This window comes from Colias philodice, chromosome 3, assembly GCF_061535455.1.
Source record: "Colias philodice isolate Cphi_HAF_F1 chromosome 3, ilColPhil1 Martin Lab GWU primary, whole genome shotgun sequence".
NCBI lineage: Eukaryota > Metazoa > Arthropoda > Insecta > Lepidoptera > Pieridae > Colias > Colias philodice.
In genome coordinates, this window is record NC_143088.1 from 11,862,007 (window position 1) to 11,878,230 (window position 16,224).

The following is a 16,224-nucleotide window of genomic DNA, read 5'->3' on the forward strand; positions in this document are numbered from 1 at the left end:
ACAAATTCAGAGCAAGAACTAATTCATATAATATAACACTTCTTGGCAAGTCGTGCGTGCAGGATATTCCCATTTAATAGTAAGTAATAAAGTCTAAATTCCCCTGGCAGATCAGGACGTGACTCTCAAAGGCCCTCATTTCCTCCTGAATCCTTTGTTACCTTTGAAGTCGCGTCTTATCTCACTTAATGAACTCATATGACTTAAGCCTATTGTATACAAGTTTCATATGATTGAAAATTAAATATCTAAATGGGTTTTTGGGACACTTAATTCGAATATTTTACAAAGGGTATGTAATAAATTTAATGTGGAATTATGACCACTGTACTACGAAATAAATAAGTGAAAACTTAGTACAAAATTGTATATTATATTTGTTATATAATATAGTAACTTATAGAAACAACGGAGCTCAAAAAACAGAATTATTTTGTAAGTTTATAAATTAACGAAAGTAACAAACATATTATTGTCTTGAAAGTTGAGTGGATTCTTTTTTGTACTAATAACATTTTTAGGAGAGTAAAGATGTCATATACTCCTGGGTATTCATCAAAAGAAGCTATATAATCAATACATACCTACTATAAATATACAGTGCGTTGTCTTTTACTTTATTTAGAGTATTCCACCTACGTAATGTGTCTTATTTTCGTTCACTAGAAGTTATTTGTAATATTTATTTTATAATGCAGTGCTTCACTCCTGTTGGTCGTAGAGACCAACTTGGCCTATAGCCTTCCTCGATAAATAGGCTATCTAACACCGAAATAATTTTTCTAATCGGACCAGGAGTTCCTGAGATTAGCGCGTTCAAACAAACAAACAAACTCTTAAGCATAATAATATTATACCAAAAATGTAAAAAATATCAAAGCATCCTTATTAAAACGAAGGCTTAGAATTAATTTTTCGAATCCCGTAGACGAAAAAAAGGCTACTTCAAAACGAAACAAACAACATAACTATACAGAGGTCACAAAATGATTTATTTGAAGCCTTTGAGCTTGATTCAGATGCAAATTATCCGGTATAGCATTGAGTTCGAACACAATAGGTGTATAGGATCTTTTGAAATGAAAACTTCGAGACTGGGACGGATTTGCTGGTTTATGTCTGTGTCCCCGAAATGATACATTTTTTGTAAACTACGAGATGAAGTAAGTAGGTTATATTATTAGAAATTATACGCGAGGCCGGGTTAAATATTAGTTTGAATGTAATAAGAATGTACTGCGATTCTACACAGCTACCTAATTGATGTAGGTAGTTGATAACAAATCGCAGCAAGTCAACGACTATTAGCAAAGTGAGGGTAGTTGGGTCGAACGTCGTATAAACAACGTCCGAGCCCCTAGGCACGATTCGTACGAATGCGCCACGAGTCAAAGAAAAGCGGGAATTTATAGTTTTCGACAGCTAAACATATTTTGACAGGAAATAGTGACAACTATTTTGACAACTATTAATCCACAAAAATATTAAATAAAACGTTACGTCTAACAATATAGTAAACAACGCTAATGTGTATTTATAACTATATAATATTTAGTCTTTCACTCTTTCTTTCGACTAATGATTTGTAAGAATAACTGGCTCAGTAGGGACCTATTAAACAGATAGATAGATAATAGATAGCTATAGCGAATAGGTTCAATTTCAGAATTCAGCACTTCATTGTTCTAACTACATTTTATAAAGAGTTATTAAGCTTAAAAAAAGAGCTTGTGTGCCGAGCACACGTGTCCGAAGTGAAACTTCTTTGACAAGATTTAAAGATAACAAAATCGTCGCCTTACTCCATGGCGTGACGGTATTGCCATGACGCGACCTTGAAATTTTACTCTCATCGCGCCTATAGAAGTTTCACTAAAAAAAACTTAACTAATAAGCAGTGAAAATGCAACGAAAATAAATAAACCATCACAAAAATCGTAAGTGACAAGCGCCTTAACTTCCTTACAAAAATAAATTACGGAATTTCAGTGCCCCCGAAAATGTTTTCAATCCTCGAGACTGCCTCGAAGGGGAATACTTTAAGATACTTTCAAAAGAGGTGCCGACTGATGAATGCAGGCGGGATTTCAAAAAAGAATATATTTTGCACCTTAATAAAAGCTTCCGATAACAATGAAGAATATGAACTCTTATAATTTTGTATTAAAGATTACGGATTAAAACGAGGTTTATTAAGTAGACGTGGAACTTTAGGGGTAAAACAAGCTTAATTAAAATATGTGACTGAGCATAATAACAAATATGTGTGTGTGTTCTTCTCACATTTCCTTTCCTACCAGGTTGCCTGGCAGAGATTGCTGTGTAGCAATAAGGCCGCCTATTGTGCAAAATTTTTGTACCTCACTAATTTGTACCAAATTTCCTATATTGTTTTGTACAATGAAGTGTTATAAATAAATAAATAAATAAATAAATATGTGACTTAGCACAATAATATGATACCACAATTACAGACTATAATTCTAACATACTCTTATAACGTACCTAATATCTAATTCTTTCCGATGCTTAGTACTGATCTGATTTCCGAACTGAATATATAAAAAAGCTACGTAAACATTCGAGTATAAACATGCTATTTTTCAGAACCATAAGTAGTAAAGAAATAAAGAAACAGATGGTTTCCAAACCAATCTCTTTTGTGTGTTCAAAGGTAGTTCAAAGGCATTTAACACACATTTTCATCACAAAGAAGGATTTATTTGTCAGAAAACTATTGGTACCTCAGAAACAGTAATAAAACACATAATCCGTCACATTGAACACAATAACGAACGTAGATTACCTCTTTGTACGTACAGAAGTCCTTGAAGCAGAAATCAGTTCATCCTCAACAAAATGAAGTCTACATGACTTTCCACTTTATTAAATTCACATAATATCGAAATCGTCTCAGTCATATCAAAATACCTTTCAATATCGAGTATTGGAGACAGTCCAATGAAAATTGAATCGTACACCTCATGATTACGGTTTAAAATCCGTCGTTTCGACAAATGCTGATGGCATGAACTTCAAAAGGTAACATTAACGATCGATCAACGTTGAAACAAAGAAATTGCTTGCGTTACCTGCCCGAATACATCTCGGCATACTAATTACTTGTATTGTGTGTAAGATGATGGAAACGAATTCCGTAACCTATATTTATAGCAATGTGGGTTACCTTTTGGGGTTGGCTCTTTATACTGGTTTGTGTAAATTGGTAATTGGAAAATCCTGCTTCTTATTTAAACTTGTTCTTTATTCTCTAGGGTTTAAATTTTTTTCATCTACACTAATTAGTTTATGCAATCTTATTTCTTAAAAATTATTGAAGATTAGATACAATCATGACCTGTAACAAATAGCATCAAATTTCTACCAGATAGTATGACAGACCTATTGTTTGTACTTATGGTTGTATGCAATTATATTTTTAATTCCAACGTAACTTGTCTCCTGTATTGCAAAAATTAGAGCAATAAAAGAAGAATCACAAACTTAAGTAAACACAAGAAGTCTACTTAAAAAGGCAGTTCTCAAAAGGAAGATCATAACAAATGTACCCCTAACGAAAAAGGCTACTAAATAAAAAGTATGTTCCAAAACACGGATATAATCTCCACACTCAAACATTCCAATCCCCTATGATTAATCGTGAAAAAGAAACATCGAATGCTACATCACACGGGCAAAGCATACGTTCGTTAGTCCAACAACACCCGGGGCACCAATTTATCCCTCTAACCTAATTACCTTCAGAATCGAGCTGTATTTATTTTGTACAATTCGGTACGGTTGATAGGTATGATTTTTGCGGTGTAAGCTTGGATGGTTCCTGCGTAGAATAGGTAAGAGCAAAATGTGGACATGTAGGTAACAAAGTTGTCATGTAGAAATAAAGAAAAAACTTGAATGTGATCATTTAATCAGATATTCTGAAAACATTATTACATTTCTTTAAACTACCCATTGGCCACTTACTGACTGGCTGACATTGCTTTTCTCGATAACCAAGTGAAAAATGAAGTCAATGTGTAGAATCCAAGCGATTCAAATTGGATGAGGAACGTCATACAAAGAAAGCAAAATATCAAAATGATCTGGCAGTCACATTACATCAACATTTAGCAAATCTATGTACCTACTTATCACAAAAAACATAAAATTCACGCACATAAAGCATACCGAAATATTGTGACACTCAAAATGACATCCATTTAATACCATCAAATCAACATAAAAAAAATTCAACAAATCCATTAACCGAAAGTATGACGTCATCGCACGAATATTTCTACCAATGAATGGCCTAAAACGAAAGTTTTGAACCGATGAGTCGCGCTTTAGTTCAAGTTGGCAGAAGTTTATAAACACATCTCGTTTTAAACATAAATCATCGTGGACGTCGCGTTAAGAGGCTCTGCCATAGTAAAAAGAGAGAAGTAGGCCAACTCCCGGCATTTACCGCACGGTACCTAAAATCGCGAGCCGCTATGTAGTCACTTGTCACATTGATATCTGATATAATTGTATAAATAACACCGACTGCTCACAGCAATGGCGCGGCCCTCACGAGACCGGTCTATGAGTAGGAACCGAGCGGCGTTGTGTGTGTGCGTACGTACACGAACAGAGGGCGTGGCCAAGCGCTCCGCGTACATACATACAAACGGCGCGATGTACTTTTGTTCGAAGATATCATACTTCTCTCTTTTTACTATGTTAAGAGGATCTGCTGAGTGTACACGTAGACCAATTTTGTACCAGACCGTGGTGTATCTGAGAGGTGCATTTTTGTCTGAAGCGTGTGCATTATTGCACCTAGAGGACCTATCAGTATATGATATAAGCTTGTATAAAAGTTAGGAAGCGTAACAGTAGATAATATTTTATGACTTTCTTACATGTACCTTTTCATAGCGCACTAAAATCAACATTACCTGAAGTTGGGACCAAAACTTATTTGAAAAACGCTTTAGGGTAAAATAAAAATTTAATGCAAGCTTATCAACAATTGAATTCCATTCCAATTCTATAATGCATAAAACGAGATTTCATAGTTTAGGAATTCAAGTAACGCAACATAGTAAAACTGGCTAAATAGCCAATATTACCATCATCAACTCACATAAATATTACAAAAACAATCAATAAGGTATGTAATAACGAATCGTACTAAGATTTAACAGCATTTTGTATTTCCTTTACGATTTTATATTCAAATACAATCAATCATTTAATGCTATTAACCTATACAATGAGTATTATACAAAAACTCCCTCCGGGTTATGTATGTATGTACATTGTACAGTATGTCTTATCGCAGGACTTATTCTAGTGTGGGACAGAGACGGAGCTAGATGGATCGGCTAGCGTCGACACTTTCTCTCACTGGAATAAGTACTGCTATAATATAATATGATAAAGCGGTAACACCCCAGATCTTTATTTAAGAACACAATGCAAACCTCGCTTAAACAAAACCCTTTCTCCACTGAAGAAGGCGTAATTTGATACCGTATTTTTACAATTCAAACTTAAAATGAGTAAGGGTTTTCAGACTTATTGAGGAATCTCCTTTATCTCCGACATACTAAATCAAATAATATGAAAGGCACTTTTGTCTCGGGTGAAAATTTAGATCTTTCTTAATTATGACTTTTAAGCTTGATTTACTTTAGAATTAAAATTCAGAATTTGTTTCAACTATAATTAATTCTATCTTGAGAAACCGGTGATAATATAAGTTTGATAACTGTAAGAGAAACTTATATCTGCACACGTGTCAGATGTGAAACTTCAACGGTACTTCACTTCAAAAACTACACTTTTTCTGAAACGTTAAATTATATCTTCCTTCAAAGACAATGTTAATGTAACAAACAATTATCCTTCTCCATTCATTTCCCCAAAAATCCCTCGTTATTTCCCATATAAAACTACCCATTTTAGTACCTCCAAGAATACGGAAACCTTTAAAATACGATACGATTGAACGGATTCCAAAAGGAGAGGAAACTAATATGTGTCACTGAAAAAGGTATTGTAGCGGGATTTCATTAGTGTCTCTCACATCTATCGAATTGTATTTTTAACTGCAACCTTCGGAGTTGGATTTAATTAATCAGTGAGAGAAATAGTGAAGTATATTTTACTTTAGTTGTTAGAAAATCCCTTGCGAGATGCATTTTACAGTTTCACTACAGAACAAAGTATCTTTATCTGTTCCTATGAATCTTTAAAACTACGCATCGGATTTTGATGCGATTATTTTTATTGATGGAGTATTTGGTAGGTTTTTATGTATGTTCGAAGGCTGGGTCATTCATAACAAAATAAATTAGAACTGCTCAAATAAAAGGGTCCAGATACTGACAACTAGTTTCGTTAAGTATATTATATCTTCTGTAATGTATAATATAATATAGGACAATGAAGTAAAAGGTAGCTTGTGTAAATTAATGAAATAATATGAAGTGAACGAAGAAAAGATTACATAATATATTCTCACAAGGTCAACAAGAGTTTTGATCAATGAAAGTTTATTACTAATATTTTGAATCTATGGATTGAACAGATAAGTCTAGGACCGTATATATTGATGTATATTATAGTAAAAAGTGAAGTCCCGTGTCCCCAAGTGGGGTAAGGGGCAGATGCATTATGCATACATCTGTGTCACTGATCGATTATCTTTAGGGACAAGTAGGTGATCAGCCTTCTGTGTCCTGCCAGACCGAGACATTTTTTTTCTTCGTCTCCACCGGGAATCGAACCCTGGACCCCTCGTTTCTACGCTCACGCGTCAACCACTGTACCAAGGAGGCAGTCTAAGTAAAAGCTGTATTAAAAAATATAAAATGCTTTCCCTGTGGCTGCAATCATACATTTTTTGTGACATAACCACACGACAATGTTAATTAAAATCATTATCAAACTTTTGTAGTATTACGTGGTGTTACGGCTTAAAGTTGTACAACGTCAGTTCTAATAAAAACTCCCTCTATTTGAGGTGAAAAATATGACTTCAAATAAAAACTGTACTAGCTTTGTTGGGAATATGTACAAAAAGTTGTATATACATATAGTGTTAAAAATTTTAGTAAGTTTCTTTTTTAACGCACGATTCTCTAGGAAACTAAGATAATTCCTAAAAGACTTTGTTAATGAGGAAGGCGTAAAGACACAAGGGACAAGATAAAGTTAAAAGTTACAAGCTAAACCATACAAGTGATAACTGCGTTAAAAACAACCGACTTCAAACTTGCACTTGCAACATTTACAAATACCGACAAAAAGCTCATAAAATAAAAACTACTGGGCCTATCCGAATAAAATTTTTATGGGACCAATTCGAAACAAAAAAAGAATCACGTAAATCGGTTCAGAAACCTCGGAGTAATCGGTGTACATACATAAAAAAAAACATACTTACCGGCCGAATTGATAACCTCCTCCTTTTTTTTGAAGTCGGTTAAAAATGTAGAAGTATACTTACTTATATTTAATACTGACTTACCGCGGTTTTACCCGCATCGCTCCATCTTAGTAACGTGTTAACATCTCTGTATACCGTGTTTTTTGGCAACTAAATGAATTTGATATTATAGTCTTCTCAATAAATGGGCTATATTATAACACTGACATAATTTTTAAAGTCGGACCAGAAGTTCCTGAGATTAGTGCGTTTGAACAAACAACACTATTATTCTGTTTTATAATACTATTAGCTTTCCGCCCGCGGCTTCGCCCGCGTTTTCAATAAAAAACCCGTTGCCGTAGGATTTCCGGGATAAAACAGACCCGAGATCCCGAGATTTGATACCCGAGAAAGGACATAGCCTTTCTCGGGTATCAAAATATCTCTATACCAAATTTCATGCAAATTGGTTCAGTAGTTAAGGCGTGATTGAGTAACAGACAGACAGACAGAGTTACTTTCGCATTTATAATATTAGTATGGATTATACATAGTTTAATTCAAACATATACTCTGTGAATGTAATTAAATGAGTTGTAATTTATAAGGAAAAATCTACGATTGATAAACAGTATAATTTTATGTCTCGGCCTGATCGGGCCGCTCGGTGGTCAATGGGTTAATCAGATATTCTGAAAACATTATTACATTTCTTTAAACACCCACTGACCACTTACTGACTGACTGACATTGCTTTTCTCGATAACCAAGTGGAAAATGAAGTCAATGTGTAGAATCCACGCGATTCAAATTGGATGAGGAACGTCATACAAAGAAAGCAAAATATCAAAATGATCTGGCAGTCAATTACATCAACATTTAGCAAATCTATGTACTTATCACAAAAAACATAAAATTCACGCACATAAAGCATAACGAAATATTGTGCCACTCAAAATGACATCCATTTAATACCATCAAATCAACATAAAAAAAATTCAACAAATCCATTAAAAACCGAAAGTATGACGTCATCGCACGAACATTTCTACCAATGAATGGCCTAAAACGAAAGTTTTGAACCGATGAGTCGCGCTTTAGTTCAAGTTGGCAGAAGTTTATAAACACATCTCGTTTTAAATATAAATCATCGTGGACGTCGCGTTAAGAGGTTCTGCCATAGTAAAAAGAGAGAAGTAGGCCAACTGCCAGCGTTTACCGCACGGTACCTAAACTCGCGAGGCGCAGGGTTGTCACTTGTCACATTGATATCTGATATAATTGTATAAACAAACACCGACTGCTCACAGCAATGGCGCGGCCCTCACGAGACCGGTCTATGAGTAGGAACCGAGCGGCGTTGTGTGTGTGCGTACGTACACGAACAGAGGGCGTGGCCAAGCGCTCCGCGTACATACATACAAACGGCGCGATGTACTTTTGTTCGAAGATATCATACTTCTCTCTTTTTACTATGTTAAGATCTGCTGAGTGTACACGTAGACCAATTTTGTACCAGACCGTAGTATCTCCGAGAGGTGCATTTTTGTCTGAAACGTGTGCATTATTGCACCTAGAGGACCTATCAGTATATGATATAAGCTTGTATAAAAGTTAGGAAGCGTAACAGTAGATAATATTTTATGACTTTCTTACATGTACCTTTTCATAGCGCACTAAAATCAACATTACCTGAAGTTGTGACCAAAACTTATTTGAAAAACGCTTTAGGGTAAAATAAAAATTTAATGTAAGCTTATCAACAATTGAATTCCATTCCAATTCTATAATGCATAAAACGAGATTTCATAGTTTAGGAATTCAAGTAATGTAACATAGTAAAACTGGCTAAATAGCCAATATTACGACAACCTGATCATCAGCTCACGTAAATAGTAAAAAATCAATCAATCAGGTATGTAATAAATAACAATGAATCGTACTAATATTGAACAGCATTTTGCATTCCCTTTACGCATAACAATCAATAATTTAATGCCGTTAACCAAACCGTACAATAACTCCCGTCTCTTAATTGAAGAACACAATGCAAACCTCGATTAAACAAAACCCTTTCTCCATCGAAGAAGGCGTAATTTGATACCGTATTTTTACAATTCAAACTTAAAATGAGTAAGGGTTTTCAGACTTATTGAGGAATCTCCTTTATCTCCAGCTTACTAAATCAAATAATATGAAAGGCACTTTTGTCTCGGGTCAAAATTTAGATCTTTCTTAATTATGACTTTTAAGCTTGATTTACTTTTGAATTAAAATTCAGAATTTGTTTCTACTATAATTAATTCTATCTTGAGAAACCGGTGATAATATAAGTTTGATAACTGTAAGAGAAAGACACGTGTCAGGTGTGAAACTTCAACGGTACTTCACTTCAAAAACTACACTTTTTCTCAAACGTTATATTATAATATCTACCTTCAAAGACAATGTTAATAACAAACAATTATCCTTCTCCATTCATTTCCCCAACAATCCCTCGTTATTTCCCATATAAAACTACCTATTTTAGTACCTCCAAGAATACATCGGAAACCTTTAAAATACGATACGATTGAACGGATTCCAAAAGGAGAGGAAACTAATATGTGTCACTGAAAAAGGTATTGTGGATTTCATTAGTGTCTCTCACATCTATCGAATTGTATTTTTAACTGCAACCTTCGGAGTTGGATTTAATTAATCAGTGAGAGAAATAGTGAAGTATATTTTACTTTAGTTGTTAGAAAATCCCTTGCGAGATGCATTTTACAGTTTCACTACAGAACAAAGTTGCTTGTCGCTATGTATGCTTAAATCTTTAAAACTACGCAACGGATTTTGATGCGATTCTTTTTAATGATGGAGTGTTTGGAGAGGAAGGTTTATATATCATCAGCATTGCAGCCGTGCGAAGGCTGGGTCGTTAGTTTCAAAAAAAATTCAAACTGCTCCAAAGGGTACTACTACTGTATGATTCATTAAATCTCATTTTCTAGGTCACTCAAGTAAAAGGTAGCTCGTGTAAATTAATGAAACAATACAATTGAACGTAGAAACAAATAACAATTTTCTAACACGATCAACCAGATTATTGATCAACGAAAATTTATTACTAATACATTTTGTGAATTCTGGATTGAACAGATAAGTCTAGGACCGTACATATTAATGTATATCATAGTAAAAAGTAAGTCCCGTGTCCCCAAGTGGGGTAAGGGGCAGATGCATTATGCATACATCTGTGTCACTGATCGATTATCTTTAGGGACAAGTAGGTGATCAGCCTTCTGTGCCCTGCCAGACCGAGACATTTTTTTTTCTTCGTCACCACCGGGAATCGAACCCTGGACCCCTCGTTTCTACGCTTACGCGTCAACCACTGTACCAAGGAGGCAGTCTAAGTAAAAGCTGTATTAAAAAATATAAAATGCTTTCCCTGTGGCTGTTATTCATACATTTTTTGTGACATAACCACACGACAATGTTAATTAAAATGATTATCAAACTTTTGTAGTATTACGTGGTGTTACGGCTTAAAGTTGTACGACGTCAGTTCTAATAAAAACTCCCTCTATTTGAGGTGAAAAATATGACTTCAAATAAAAACTGCACTAGCTTTGGTGGGAATATGTACAAAAAGTTTTGTGTTTAGTGTTAAAATAAAGTTTCTTTTTTAACGCACGATTCTCTAGGAAACTAAGATAATTCCTAAAAGACTTTGTTAATGAGGAAGGCGTAAAGACACAAGATAAGATTAAACCATAAAATGTAGAAGTATACTTACTTATATTTAATACTGACTTCCCGCGGTTTTACTCGCATCGCTCCATCTAAGTAACGTGTTAACATCTCTGTATACCGTGTTTTTTGGCAAATAAATAATTTTGAATTTGATATTATAGTCTTCTCAATAAATGAGCTATATTATAACACTGACATATTTATTAAAATCGGACCAAGTTCCTGAGATTAGTGCGTTTGAACAAACAACACTATTATTCTGTTTTATAATACTACTAGCTTTCCGCCCGCGGCTTCGCCCGCGCTTTCAAAGAAAAACCCGTTGCCGTAGGATTTCCAGGATAAAACCTATGTCTTTTCTCGGGTATCAAAATATCTCTATACCAAATTTCATGCAAATTGGTTCAGTAGTTAAGGCGTGATTGAGTAACAGACAGACAGACAGAGTTACTTTCGCATTTATAATATTAGTATGGATTATACATAGTTTATTTCAAACATCTACTCTGTGAATGTAATTTAATGAGTTGTAATTTATAAGGAAAAATCTACGATTGATAAACAGTATAATTTTATGTCTAAATTTAAATACCGAAATGTTCAAAAAGATAAAATTGTTATCATTCATCTTGAATTCCGTAAGACAAGCAATAAACTCAAGCTTAAGGTGATAAAGGGAGACTTTTAAAGAGGGTACACACCCTCTTTTTTATTGGATAGAAATAATATAATTGGATATTTTATTATACCTACAATACTTTATTTTTGATAATACTGGATAATTAATGTGTACAGGTCTTAATTAGATAGTAATAAAAGTCGCTTTCTGCCTTTTATGTGTCTGTTTATGTATACTTCGATCTTTGAAAATACGCTATGCATTTTGATGACCATTTTTTTAAAGGAAGAGTGATTCAAGAGGTTTATATGTACATAACATACATAATTATTGCACTCATGCGAAGACGGGGCAAGTCACTTGAATAAATATTGTGTATAGCAATATAAACTATATCATCATAATCCTCAGACCTTGGATGGAGATTCCTAACAAAAGCTGTCAGAGTTATTCAAACGTGTGCCACACACGCTTGCTTGTTTTTATGCTTCTCTTTGAAATGTTATTACGTATTACGTAACTATTTCATGTCCTATACCAATGGACCTAATTAAATTGCCTAGTACATGTAAATCGACTTAGGCACACTGAATTGTCCGTATTTAAGCAAAAAGGAACCACCCAGCAAAAACGCACTTCTGAGATATCAAAGGATTTACAAAAACATTTGCAGCTCTGTTAGATGAAGTAAAATTAAAATTTATTTTATTTAAATTCATTGATAAATTACTTATTTAAGTATGTGTATATAAATTTGCACTGAATATTCTTAAACTTTCTAGATAATTAAGAAAATGTGCATGTGGTTCCTTTTAACATTTATCAATTGATAGGTTTTCTCTTATACAAAAAGGAACCACATCCCAGGGATTTAATGATATAAATGAAACTATGTATTTATAATATCGTAATTAAAGCTTTAATTAATAAAATATATAAAATAATACTTATATAGGACGTTTATTCGACGTTATCATCAAATTGGATTTCGAAATCCACCGTGTCTAGTCCATCTATGTGGTCTTCTATTGCATCATCACTAATGAGACCGTTATAAAAACTGTGCATCTTGTGGAATGAGATGTAATATGGACTGAATATCGCTAGAAGGTGAAGAAAGCTTCTCCAGAAGCAGCGACGTATAAGGTTCTTCTTTATTTTCTGTAATAAAAAGAAAAAAGCTTTCAATCAAAACAATAAAGCCGCGTGGCTTTTATACGTAGGTAGGTATATGGCGACAGCAAAATATTATTAGTTCTTATAAAGCCGTGTCTATGAATATGTTGTATGTACATGCGCCATGTACAAAAAACTGGCTAAGTGCGAGTCGGACTCGCGCAACGAAGAGTTCCGTACCATTATCTATAAAAACGGCAAAAAAAATCACGGCTTATTGTATGGGAGCTTCTTAAATATTTATTAAGCTATTGCATTTGCTATTGCTTTTTTTAGTATTTGTTGTTACAGCGGTATCAGAAATAAATAATATGAAATTTCGACTGTCTAACTGTCACGGTTCATGAGACAGAGGGATAGACACTAGACAGACGGACAGCGGAGTCTTAATAATAGGGTCTCGTTTTACCCTTTGGGTACGGAACCCTAAAAATCATACGCAACAGTGGCAACCCTAGCAAAAAATTAAATAAACTTGTTAAAATTTTGAATTTCGCAGGCTAGGGCCTTGTTCCGGTCAAAACAGTAGCCGCGCGAGGTTTAAAATCAAACAAATAATAATTATATGCGCTGAATGATGTGGCTGAATGTACTGTACTGAATCTTAATCTAAACGTATTTTACCAAAATAGTAGGTAGGTACCTAGATCATCGACAGTTATTTTTAAAACAGGGTTTAGACTTTAGTAGTTTCATCTCACAATGACAGATGAATCGTAACAAAATGACTCTTAATTCGACTCGCCGCGCCTTCGTGAACAACGACATTGTCGTTAAAATACGTAAATCCACAGAGGATTCCTCTTGTACTTACTTAATGAACTATCTTCTTAAAATCACACCACAATCGGGAATGAATCAAAAGTGGATAAAGCGTACCTACCTGCATCTCAGATTCAATAAGTACTTAAATGCATTAAATAAAACTACTTACCCGTTGTATCTTCATTATTATCTTCGGTGTTCGTCTCCAATGCTTTTCTTACCATTTGCTTGCTTATTTATTTATTACTAAACATTTTCACATTTAATTTTAAAGGTAATTAACAAAAACAATAGAACTTACTTCGCGGAGGAAAAAAACACCGTCACGTATTCGAACTACTTCGCTGAATGTCACCTATATTGACAGATGTTCGACGTTTTACTTAAAAAATTGGAGTTTTGCACTTTGAGCTATTTAAGTAATGAAATACGTTGTTTAAAGATGAGAAGCATTGTAACAAGTCAAGGCATTTGGTTCCATATAGCGATGATGGGTTTCAGAATGTTTTACAATATTTATTTATGCATAATAGAACCGAATGCTTGTGGTTTTATTTTGCAATAAAAAATTACAATTAAATTATGTATTTATTTTACGCATAACCATACCACAGAAACCTGGTTCCATTTTGTGTATTAAAAATAATTGTTATTAATAGAAATATGTGTAATGTATAATGGTACCAAGTAGGTGTGGATCTGTTTTGTATAAAATGACATGATAATAATATCGTTTATTTGTTTGAACAAAGCAGTCCCGTGGTGCTGTGGTTCGGTTTTGCTTAATATGGTATTATTCGTTGTTGCTGGTGGTTCCTTTCTGCTTTTAGTATACCTTGTTTCCAACGTAAAAATCATGTGGTTCTTGTTTGTATAAGAATTTAGACCACTTTTGAATGAGTATTCTTCAATAAAAGTAAAAAACGAAATTTGTCGAGTGGTTCCATTTTGCATAAATACGGACAATTATGTATCCAACTATCAAACTAAAGGTTATAGAAACGCTGAATCATCTATTTGTATGCCAACTCAGTCATGTTTTCCAAGAGCCCTTCAAGAACAATGATAAACTTTAAAGGCGGCCTCGTTTGGTCTTATATTTTTTTCCTGACTTCAGTTTGGCCCAGTTGATTCAAGATCTGAGATACAGAAGGTATACTTTCTAATGTTAAAGAAAGGTGTCTTAATAAATAGGACTTTTTAAGAACATCGATATCGATATTAAAAATTACAGATTTATTTTTAACTATCAGCACCGCGCGGTTTCACCCGCGTGGCTCCCCTCCTGTTGATCTTAGCGTGATGATATATAGCCTATAGCCTTCCTAGATAAATGGGCTATCTAACACCCAAAGAATATTTCAAATCGGACCAGTAGTTCCTGAGATTAGCGCGTTCAAACAAACAAACAAACTCTTCAGCTTTATAATATTAGTATAGATAACTTTGAAGAAGCAGAAAGAAGTATTATTACTGTAGTTAACTCCTAAATTAGACGATAAACAAGGTATATGATGATAAAACAAATTTTAAACTTGTTTTATCATCATATACCTATCAGGAAGGTCTATTTGTAAATACATTCTATTCTGATAAAATTTTGCTTACATTTAGATAGTTTAGAACAAAGTCGTCAATAAATTTACTTTCATGGTTAAAGCCGAAGCCGGGCTGGGTCACTAGTTCATAGCACTATTAAGTAACAGATCTACGAAATGAAAAGGTTTGTATAGATGGTATAGATACAAAGTTATCGTTCTTTGAGCGTCCTTAACAAGATTCAATCTTTGAATCTACATCTCTTTGAATAAATCCGTTGCAGTAGTGGTATTTACCGTATTTATATGTATGAATAAAGATTTTAAGACAGAGTGAAGATTCCTATGAAATATAATAAGATCGTGTGTGCTGAGCGCACGTGTCAGAAGTGAAACTTCTTTGGCAAGATACCAAGATACCAAAATCTTCGCCTTAATCCATGACGTGAAGTTTCACTTCAATAATCTATAGAAATTTCCTTTAAAACACATAATTCACTGCACATGATGGATCATAGTGGATGCAGATTACGGATTCAGTTTCACTTGCGTTGTAACCGTTAAAAGAAGCCATTTCAAATTAATTCATTGCATAAAAAGTAATATTCTCCATACAACTTCACAAACTTGACAAAATTACAAGATTTACAACACGCTTTACACTTTCTCTTTACAGCAAGTAGTACGAAAAACTTCTCTATGACGTCACATTCTCAGTCGTGTATGACATTTGTCAGAACAAAGGAAGCAATTACTAAAACGGATCGCGCATTTAGCATCGCATCTACATATTTTATTGTACATCACATTTCTCATACGAATCCCCTCAAATGAACCTCAAAACTTTGAAAATTAAATTCTCCACAGCATGATGTGTGCTGCGCAATATATCCTCAATTCCCTGGGGCGTAAGAATTAATTTGTCTTGCACGAAACGCCTTATTATTTATGTCGTAATG

The 16,224-nt window shown here is 34.1% G+C and overlaps 1 long non-coding RNA gene across 1 annotated transcript; it reads right to left on the reverse strand.

The window, feature by feature from the left end:
* Positions 1–12,383: 12,383 nt before the first annotated feature.
* LOC149490066 (uncharacterized) lies at positions 12,384–14,689 on the reverse strand. Its single transcript, XR_016318380.1, has 2 exons — positions 13,897–14,689; positions 12,384–12,947 (listed from the first exon to the last, which is right to left on the reverse strand). It is a non-coding gene; the product is annotated as an uncharacterized LOC149490066 (long non-coding RNA).
* Positions 14,690–16,224: the final 1,535 nt, after the last annotated feature.